Genomic DNA, 11,533 nt, shown 5'->3' with positions numbered 1-11,533 from the left:
GAGAAGGGAGGTGAGGTAGGAGGGGGCGAGGGGATGGAGAGCCTTGAAGCCCAGGGTGAGGAGTTTCTGCCTGATGCGCAGATTGATTGGTAGCCACTGGAGATTTTTGAGGAGGGGGAGTAATATGCCCAGAGCGTTTCTGGACAAAGATAATCCGGGCAGCAGCATGAAGTATGGATTGAAGTGGAGAGAGACACGAGGATGGGAGATCAGAGAGAAGGCTGGTGCAGTAGTCCAGACGGGATAGGATGAGAGCTTGAATGAGCAGGGTAGCAGTTTGGATGGAGAGGAAAGGGTGGATCTTGGCAATGTTGCGGAGCTGAGACTGGCAGGTTTTGGTGACGGCTTGGATGTGAGGGGTGAATGAGAGAGCGGAGTCGAGGATGACACCAAGGTTGCGGGCTTGTGAGACGGGAAGGATGGTAGTGCTGTCAACAGAGATGGGAAAGTCAGGGAGAGGACAAGGTTTGGGAGGGAAGACAAGGAGCTCAGTCTTCGACATGTTGAGCTTTAGGTGGCGGGCGGACATCCAGATGGAGATGTCCTGAAGGCAGGAGGAGATGCGAGCCTGGAGGGAGGGGGAGAGAGCAGGGGCAGAGATGGAGATCTGGGTGTCATCAGCGTAGAGATGATAGTGGAAGCCGTGGGAGCGAATGAGGTCACCAAGGGAGTGAGTGTAGATTGAGAACAGAAGGGGACCAAGCACTGAACCTTGGGGAACCCCCACAGTAAGAGGATGGGAGGGGGAGGAGGAGCCCGCAAAAGAGACTGAGAATGAATAGCCAGAGAGATAAGAGGAGAACCAGGAGAGGACGGAGTCTGTGAAGCCAAGGTCAGATAGCGTGTTGAGGAGAAGGGGGTGGGCCACAGTGTCAAAGGCAGCTGAGAGGTCGAGGAGGATTAGGACAGAATATGAGCCGTTGGATTTGGCAAGCAGGAGGTCATTGGTGACCTTTGAGAGCGCAGTTTCCGTGGAATGAAGGGGACGGAAGCCAGACTGGAGGGGGTCGAGGAGAGAGTTGTCGTTGAGGAATTCTAGGCAGCGCGTGTAGACAACTCGTTCAAGGAGTTTGGAAAGGAATGGTAGGAGGGATATGGGACGATAACTAGAAGGTGAGGTGGGGTCAAGAGAGGGTTTTTTTAGGATGGGAGAGACATGGGCATGTTTGAAGGCAGAGGGGAAGGAACCAGTGGAGAGTGAGCGGTTGAAGATGGTAGTTAAGGAGGGGAGAAGAGATGGAGCGAGAGATTTCATAAGATGAGAGGGAATGGGGTCAGAAGCACAGGTGGCCGGAGTAGCACTTGAGAGGAGGGAGGAGAGTTCCTCTGAGGATACCGCTGGGAAGGATGGGAGAGTAGCAGAGAGTGTTGAGAGCCGGGGGGATGGAGAAAGGGGGGAAGAGACTTTGGGGAGGTCAGACCTGATGGATTTAATTTTGTTAATGAAGTAGGAGGCCAGATCGTTGGGGGTGAGGGAAGGAGGAGGGGGAGGAACCGGGGGCCTGAGAAGGGAGTTGAATGTACGGAAGAGCTGGCGGGGGTGATGGGCATGGGTGTCAATAAGGGAGGAGAAATAGTTTTGTCTGGCAGAAGAGAGGGCTGAGTTAAGGCTGAGTTGCTGCCTTTGTTGCAGCCTGAGGGCTGAGTTGTCAGCTGTGTGACTTTCGGGAAGTCAGTTAACTTCTCTGTGCCTCAGTTCCCTCATCTGTAAAATGGGGATTAAGACTGAGCCCCACGTGGGACAACCTGATCACCTTGTATCCCCCAGCGCTTAGAACAGTGCTTTGCACATAGTAAGCGCTTAACAAATACCATCATTATTATTATTATTATTATGCGCAGGGGCACCCCCGGGTGTGCTGGGCAATTTTCTTTATCCAGAAATTTATTCTTTCTTCTCAGACTGGAAAATATTAAATATGAACGTTTTAATATAGCAATATAAAAATATTTCAATTGTGAAATACTTTCGGATCTCGGTTACCGGGCGCACGGAGGCCGAATCTGTATATATGTATATATGTTTGTACATATTTATTACTCTATTTATTGATTTATTTATTTTACTTGTACATATCTATTCTATTTCTTTTATTTTGTTCATCTCTTTTGTTTTGTTCTCTGTCTCCCCCTTCTAGACTGCGAGCCCACTGTTGGGTAGGGACTGTCTCTATATGTTGCCAATTTGTACTTCCCAAGCGCTTAGTACAGTGCTCTGCACACAGTAAGCGCTCAATAAATACGATGGATTGATTGATTGATTGATTGACTGATTGATTGATAGCTTGATTGAATCGGCCTTCAGCGCCTGCCAACTGCGCCTGCGCGGAGGAGGTGGCCGCCTTCCTCCACCCCGCCCACACGTCACACAGTCACGCGGACCGTCACGTGCCCAAAGATGGCCGACGACCGGAAGCGCCCTCGTTGCCCGTTATGGGCCGTGGGAGCCGCTCTACCCCTCTAGGAGGTCTTAGCTCTGTGGTTCCACCAGTCTCGTTCGTTCGTTCATTCATTCATTCATTCAATTGTATTTATTGAGCGCTTACTGTGTGCAGAGCACTGTACTAAGCGCTTGAGAAGTACAAATTGGCAACATATAGAGACGGTCCCTACCCAACAGAGGGCTTACAGTCTAGAAGGGGGAGACAGACAACAAAACAAAAGAGATGAACAAAATAAAAGAAATAGAATAAATATGTACAAGTAAAATAAATAGAGTAATAAATATGTACAAAAAGTATCTGCGTTCTAATCCCAGCTCTGCCGCTCATCTGCTGCGTGACCTTGGGCAAGTCACTTCAATTCGTTCGTTTCCTAATAATAATGGGTATTTGTTAAGCGCTTATTATGTGCCAAGCACTGCGCTGTACTGTGCTAAGTGCACTGTACTAAGCGCTTGAGAAAGTACAAAACAGCAACAGAGCTCACAACGAGGTCACCAAGCGGTGGCAAATAATAATATTAATAATAATAATAATAATGGCATTTATTAAGCGCTTACTATGTGTAAAGCACTGTTATAAGCGCTAGGGAATCAGTCAATCAATCAATCAATCGTATTTATTGAGCGCTTACTATGTGCAGAGCACTGTACTAAGCGCTTGGGAAGTACAAATTGGCAACACATAGAGACAGTCCTTACCCAACAGTGGGCTCACAGTCTAAAAGGGGGAGACAGAGAACAGAACCAAACATACCAACAAAATAAAATAAATAGGATAGAAATGTACAAGTAAAATAAATAAATAGAGTAATAAATATGTACAAACATATATACATATGAAGAAAGATATACACATATGAAGATATATATATATCTATATATATGTATATATGTATATAAAGATATATACATATGAAGGGAAGATACAAGGTGATCAGGTTGTCCCACGGGGGCTCACAGAGGGGGCATTTAATAATCATCATCATCACCAAGTAGTGGCATTTAATAATAATAATAATAATGGTATTGGTTAAGTGCTAACTATGCGCCAAACACCGTTCTAAGCACTGGGGGAGATACAGAGTAATCAGGTTGTACCAGGCGGGGCTCACAGTCTTAATCCCCATTTTACAGAAGGGGTAACTGAGGCCCAGAGAAGTTAAGTGACTTGCCCAAAGTCACACAGCCGACAAGTGGCGGAGCCGGGACTAGAAACAGCGACCTCTGACTCCCAAGCCCCTGCTCTTTCCACTAAGCCAGGCTGATTTATTGAGCGCTTACAGTGCGTAGGGAATAATAATAATAATAATAATAATAATAATAATAATAATGGTATTTGTTAAGCGCTTACTATGCGCCAGGCACTGTACCAAGCGCTGGGGTGGATACAAGCAAATCGGGTTGGACACAGTCCCTGTCCCACGTGGGGTTCACAGTCTCAATCTGCCTTTTACAGATGAGGAAAGTCAGGCCTGCACAGAGAAGTTATGTGACTTGTCACACAGCAGACAAGTGGAGGAACTGGGATTCGAACCCATGACCTTCTGACAGCCAGACCTGTGCTCTAGCCACTATTCCAGGCTGCTTCTCTAACTGTATTAAATGGGGCTCACAGTCTAAATCCCCATTTTATAGATGAGGGAACTGAGGCACAGAGAAGGGAAGTGACTTGCTCATGGTCACACAGCAGACAAATGGAGGAACTGGAATTAGAACCCAGACCCACGCTCTATCCACTACACCGTGCTGCTTCTCTAAGCCATGCTTTTATAGCCTAGAGGTGGAGACAGACATTAATACAAACACATAAACCCACAGAAGTAGGGACCATCTCTATATGTTGCCAACTTGTACTTCCCAAGCGCTTGGTACAGTGCTCTGCACACAGTAAGCGCTCAATAAATACGATTGAATGAATGCATTGTAGAGAAGCAGCCTGCCTCAGTGGAAAGAGCCCGGGCTTTGGAGTCAGAGGTCGTGGGTTCAAATCCTTGCTCCGCCAATTGTCAGCTGTGTGACTTTGGGCAAGTCACTTGACTTCTCTGGGCCTCAGTTACCTCATCTGGAAAATGAGGATGAAGACTGTGAGCCCCTCGTGGGACAACCTGATCACCTTGTAACCTCCCCAGCACTTAGAACAGTGCTCTGCACATAGTAAGCGCTTAACAAATGCCATTATTATTTCTAGACTGTGAGCCCGCTGTTGGGTAGGGACTGTCTCTATGTGCTGCCGACTTGTACTTCCCAAGCGCTTAGTACAGTGCTCTGCACACAGTAAGCGCTCCATAAATACGATTCATTGATTGAATGAATTCCAGGAGGCAGTAATTTTTATAGCATTTATTAAGTGCTTACTATGTGCCCGACACTGTACTAAGCACTGAGGAAGGTAATAATAATAATAATAATAATAATAATAATGGCATTTATTAAGTGCTTACTATGTGCAAAGCACTGTTCTAAGCACTGTATAATGGCATTTATTAAGTGCTATGTGCAAAGCACTGTTCTAAGTGCTGGGGAGGTTACAAGGTGATCAGGTTGTCCCATGGGGGGCTCACAGTCTTCATCCCCATTTTACAGATGAGGTAACTGAGGCACAGAGAAGTTAAGAGACTTGCCCAAAGTCACACAGCTGACAATTGGCGGAGCAAGGATTTGAACCCATTACCTATGACTCCAAAGCCCGTGCTTTTTCCGCTGAACCATACTGCTTTTCAAGGTACAAGCTAATCAGCTTTTTACAGAAGTTGTTTAGGTGATCCGATCGATGTGATTAAATTCGATTGAATGAGTGAGTGAATGAATAACCCCAGAGTGTTTATTAATAATAATAATAATAATGACATTTATTAAGCACTTACTATGTGCAAAGCACTGTTCTAAGCGCTGAGCACTGTTCTAAGCACTGATCAAGATCAAAATCTTGTAGATCAAGATTTCAGGTGCCTCCTGATCTCACCTCTTCGACACAGTATTGCTCACCAATTACGGTGGCATCCTTGGAGAGGGACATTGTCAAAACAACCAGCATTTTATTCATTCGTTCAATCACATTTATTGAGCGTTTACTGTGTGCAGAGCACTGTACTAAGCGCTTGGGAAGTACAAGTCGACAACACATAGAGACAGTCCCTACCCAACAGCGGGCTCACAGTCTAGAAGGGAGAGACAGACAACAAAATAAAACATATTAACAAAATAAAATAAATAGAATAAATATGTACAAATAAATAAATAAAGCGAGTAATAAATACGTACAAACATATATACAGGTGCTGTGGGGAGGGGAAGGAGGTAAGGCGGGGGGGATGGGGAGGTGGAGGAGAGGAAGGAAGGATTTTATTAACAATTGTTCACTGGTTATTTATTGAGTGCTTATTCCTTGGAAACATACAGCGCTTAGAACAGTGCTCGGCATATAGTAAGCGCTTAACAAATACCATCATTTTTATTACAGTAAAATAAATCACCCTCAGATTGTTAACAGTTGTGAGCACTCATGTCTAGCGAGCTTATCGCAGCACTGAACAAAGTGAGTACTGAAACGTGAGTGAGGTTTTGCGACACAATCTCTGTGTTAACTGAGTGAACCTGTTTGGGTGTTTTTCTAAGTTAGAAATGGGGCTTTTTTTAAAAAAATTTTCTTCATCCTCATCTCATGCCTCTCCCTTAGCTTCCTGGGAGTCAATCGTGGCTTGGGAGGCCGTTACTGGCATTCTCAACCGTTGTTTGGGAGCTCATTACCGGCATTCCGATCCCATTTCCAGTCCGACAAGGCTGGTATCTGATAATTCATCATCAATCGTATTTATTGAGCGCTTGCTGTGTGCTGAGCACTGTACTAAGCGCTTGGGAAGTACAAGTTGGCAACATATAGAGACGGTCCCTACCCAACAGTGGGCTCACAGTCTGAAAGAGTGGGCTCACAGTCTAAAAGAGCGGGCTCACAGTCTAAAAGTATTTTTAGATATAATTATATTATATAATATATAATAATATATATAATTATATATATTATATAATCCTATTATATAATTATATATAATTATATATATAAATATATATAATATATATTTTTAGATATAATTGCCAAGTAACTTCAGTGCCTCCCTGCATTTGGCCTAAAATCTGGATCCCTTTTAGACTGTGAGCCCACTGTTGGGTAGGGACTGTCTCTATACGTTGCCAATTTGTACTTCCCAAGCGCTTAGTACAGTGCTCTGCACATAGTAAGCGCTCAATAAATACGATTGATGATGATGATGATGATCCCAAGCTGCAATGCGGGGACTTGAAATTAATTCATGTGATTCAGTGCTTTCAGAATGTAGCTTCAGGAAAAATCTGCATTAGGAACTGACTTGTATTTTGTGCTATGGGTTTCTTGGGGCACTTAGTTGCCTCGATACTAGAGTATTGGAGTAGATTTGGACATGAATGTGTGCACAATCTAGTAGGCCCTCAACACAGCGCAGTAAAAGTAGAAGCCACATCCCTGTTCATGGGTTTACAACCAAGGGTAGCTCCCGCCAATGTACGCAGGGAGACACGTATGATGGCATATGAATTTTGCTGGACACGCAGTGAAATGTGAAAGCAGTGAAACGAGACGCAGCATGGTCTAGTAGAGGGAGTCAGGAGGACCTGACTTCTAATCCTGGCTCCGCCACTTCATTCAGTAGTATTTACTAAGTGCTTACTGTGTGCAGAGCAGTTTTTTTTTTTTCCTGAGAACATTTAGAATAATGTACCTATGCACAAAAAGGATTCCTTTCCATCAGCAGACAGGACAGCTATGGGAGAGAAGAAGTTAGGGGCGAAAGCTGTTGTCAAGATCAGCGCTCAGAACAGTGCTTTGCACATAGTAAGTGCTTAACAAATGCCGTCATTATTATTACTAAGCGTTTAGCTGCTATTTGACCTTGGAGAAGTCACTTCACTTCTCGGTGCCTCGGTTCCCTCATCTGTAAAATGAGGGTTGAAACTTTGAGCCCTGCTTGGGACAGGGACTGTGTCCAACTTAACGCCAGCACTTAGTGTCGTGCCTGGCTCATATTAAGTGCTTAACAAATACCGTCATTATTATAATTACTTAGCTTTTCTGGGCCTGTTACCTCATCTTTATATATGTATATATGTTTGTACATATTTATTACTCTATTTATTGATTTATTTTACTTGTACATATCTATTCTATTTATTTTATTTCGTTAATATGTTTTGTTTTGTTGTCTGTCTCCCCCTTCTAGACTGTGAGCCCACTGTTGGGTAGGGACTGTTTCTATATGTTGCCAACTTGTACTTCCCAAGCGCTTAGTACAGTGCTCTGCACACAGTCAGCGCTCAATAAATACGATTGATCTGTAAAATGGGGATTAAGAATGTGAGTCCCATGTGGGACAGGGACAGAATCCAACCTAACTTCCATCTACCCCACACTTACTGCTGTGCTTCCCCACAGCACCTGTATATATGTTTGTACGTATTTATTTCTCTATTTATTTTACTTGTACATGTCCTATTTATTTTATTTTGTTAATATGTTTTGTTTTGTTTTCTGTCTTCCCCTTCTAGACTGTGAGCCCACTGTTGGGTAGGGACCGTCTCTATATGTTGCCAACTTGTACTTCCCCAGCGCTTAGTACCATGCTCTGCACACAGTAAGCGCTTAATAAATACGATTGATTGATTGATTGATTAGAGCACTAGTGTTTAAGAAGCACTATATTATTCTTATTATGTGTTGACATCACACACACTGCTTTCTGGAAGAATGCTAGCTTTTGGTTGACCCTAAAGTGATTAAAAAAAACTTAAACCAAAGTGGTCTTTGGAAGGCCAAATGACTCGACTGGGATTAGCCTATTTCGGACACAAAATCAGGAGGACTAATTCTCTAGAGAAGACACTCGTGTGAGGAAACGTCTAGGGAAAACGTGGAAGAGTCAGACCGGTAGCTAGATGGACGGAGATCATAACAACGATAACAGAAGAATCATTAAAAAGGTTGCAGATTATGGCAGAGGACAAGACGTTCTGGAGAAAGTATATCCACGGAGTCGCTATGAATCAGAAACGACTCGATGGCACTTAATAATAATAATAGAGTGGTTCTCCAGGGTGACCTATGAACCCTTTCCCTGCCAATTACTCTTGAACCTTTGTGTTTCCCCTCCGAAGTCCACGCGAACAAAGGCGCCAATCCCAACTGAGGAAATCGGGTGCAGAACATTTACAGTCTAAACGGGTTCAGTACCAAATCTGTATCGGACAGTAGCTGGAAATCAGATAACTAGCCACCCTATGCCCTATGACAATCTGCTGGGGGAGTTAGGCAGATGAAGGTAGTATTAATACATCTAGGGGGACGGAGGGGAAGGGGAGAGGAAACCAGAGATACAAAAAAATGACTAAATAAATGAATACTCATTCATTCATTCATTCAATTGTATTTATTGAGCGCTTACTGTGTGCAGAGCACTGCACTGAGCGCTTGGGAAGTACAAGCTGGCAACATATAGAGACAGTCCCTACAATCAATCAATCATATTAATTCAGTGCTTACTGTGTGCAGAGCACTGTACTAAGCGCTTGGGAAGTACAAGTCAGAAAAATATAGAGACGGTCCCTACCCAACAACGGGCTCACGCTTTGATATTCAACAACCCCACGACAAATAACTTCATTTCCCCACTCATCAGTTTATTTTAAAGTCTGTCTTTCCCAAGGATAAAATTCCCCTTCTCCATCCATTCATTGAGTGCTTACCGTGTGCAAAGCACTGTGCTAAGCACTTGGGAGCGTATAATATAATAACAGACACATTCCTGCCCATAATGAGCTTACAGTCTAGAGGGGGAGACAGAGATAATTAATATACAGAATTAATGTAAAGAAATAGATAAATAAATCAATCTAACTCCTGAGTAAAGAAGTTTAAACCCTTGGGCCCCAACCCATTTCACCACCACTGTCTCACCAACATCTTGCCTCTGGTCTGGAACACTCTCCCTCTTCACATCTGACAATTGCTCTTCCCGCCCGCTTCTTAGCCTTATTGAAGGCACATCATCAATCGTATTTATTGAGCGCTTACTGTGTGCAAAGCACTGTACTAAGCGCTTGTGAAGTACAAGTTGGCAACATATAGAGACGGTCCCTACCCAACAGTGGGCTCACAGTCTAACCTCCAAGAGGCCTCCCTGCCTACTGTTGGGTAGGGACTGTCTCTGTATGTTGCCAACTTGTACTTCCCAAGCGCTTAGTACAGTGCTCTGCACACAGTAAGCACTCAATAAATATGATTGACTGATTAATACATGCCATCATTATTATTACAGTGCTCTGCACATAGTAAGTGCTCAATAAATACGTTCACCTGTATATATGTATACACCTGTATATATGTTTGCACATATTTATTACTCCATTTATTTTACTTGTACCTATCTATTCTATTTTATTTTGTTAGTATGTTTGGTTTTGTTCTCTGTCTCCCCCTTCTAGACTGTGAGCCCACTGTTGGGTAGGGACTGTCTCTATATGTTGCCAGCTTGTACTTCCCAAGCACTTAGTACAGTGCTCTGCACACAGTAAGTGCTCAATAAATACGATTGATTGATTGCCTAAGCTCTCTTTTCCTTTTCTTCCACTCCCTTCTACATCACCCTGTCTTGCTCCCTTAATTCATTCCCCTCTCCCAGCCCCTCAGCACATATATACATATCTGTAATTTATTTATATTAATGTCCATCTCCCCATCTAGACTGTAAGCTCACTGAGGGCAGGGAATGTGTCTGTTATATTGCTAAATTGTACTCTCCCAAGTGCTTAGTACAGTGCTCTGCACACAGTAAGCACTCAATACGATTGATGTGAAAAACTGAAATTTAGTTTAAGATTCTGTTAACATTTTTGAAAACTAAAAACAAAAATGGAAAAATGGGTAGGTAAATATTTTAATATATTACTACGTATTTAGTTCAATTATATTACAAGCATAACAGTTATCAATAGTGTCGTCTCGAATTGACCATCTCTTCTACTTTTAACTAAATATTCACCTCTCAAAGATGGGTAATTTAGGAATAATTAGAAAAAAACCAATGATTTTCCCTGAATAAAGCAGAAAATACACCCTGTTTGATATTTTTCTGATTTGTAACTTTTGTGCTATTTCCCATTCCCATCATTTGTTTGCATTCCTCTGGCGATGTCTCCTTAGTATGCAGAATTAAAACAGTGCCATTTAAATACATTTTAACAACATACTATTTTGAAAAAATCTCAACTCGATTGTGATTTACAATTGAGACACATTCTCAATAGTTACCTCTAATTGTCATGATACCCGTCTGTAGATGTTAACTTGAGTTTATATTGTATTTAATCTGGACCTGTAAAGCTTGAGGAAAGTAGAGGTGAGGGGATAGAGTGATCCAGGAGGCTTTCAGGTAGGGTGGATGGGGCCTGTTTCAGACCCAATTAATAATTTTCAAGAGGGTGTGTGAGAACTGAGTATAACTGGATCTTGTCCTTAAGGACAATTTTATGGATTGTAATTATGGTGCCCATTAAGCACTTATTCTATGACACGCACCATGCTTAGACGCTGGGGTGGATACAAGACACAGTCCTTGCCCGACCTGGGGCTCACAGTCTAACAGGTGGGGAGAGCAGGAATCATATCCCCATTCTACAGATCAGGAAAATGAGGCACAGAGAGGTTAAGTGACTTGCCCAAGGTCACCCAGCAGACCAAGGCAGAACTGAAATTAGAACCCAGGCTCCGGAATCCCAGTCCTATGCTCTAAGGCCACAAAAAGCAGTGTGACCTAGTGGAAAGAGCACAGCCCTGGATGTCATAGGAAGCAGGTTCTAATCTCGGCTCTGCCACATGTCTACTGTGTGACCTTTGTCAAGTCACTTCACTTCTCTGTGCCTCATAAGACTGTGGGCCCCATGTGGCACAGGGACTGCGTCCCACCTGATCATCTTGTATCTAATCCAGTACTTAGAACAGTGCCTGGCACATAGAAAGTGCTTAAAGACCACAATTATTATTATTATACTTATTATTAGTAGTAG

Source organism: Tachyglossus aculeatus, chromosome 17, assembly GCF_015852505.1.
Source record: "Tachyglossus aculeatus isolate mTacAcu1 chromosome 17, mTacAcu1.pri, whole genome shotgun sequence".
NCBI lineage: Eukaryota > Metazoa > Chordata > Mammalia > Monotremata > Tachyglossidae > Tachyglossus > Tachyglossus aculeatus.
This window is presented reverse-complemented; position numbering follows the sequence as displayed.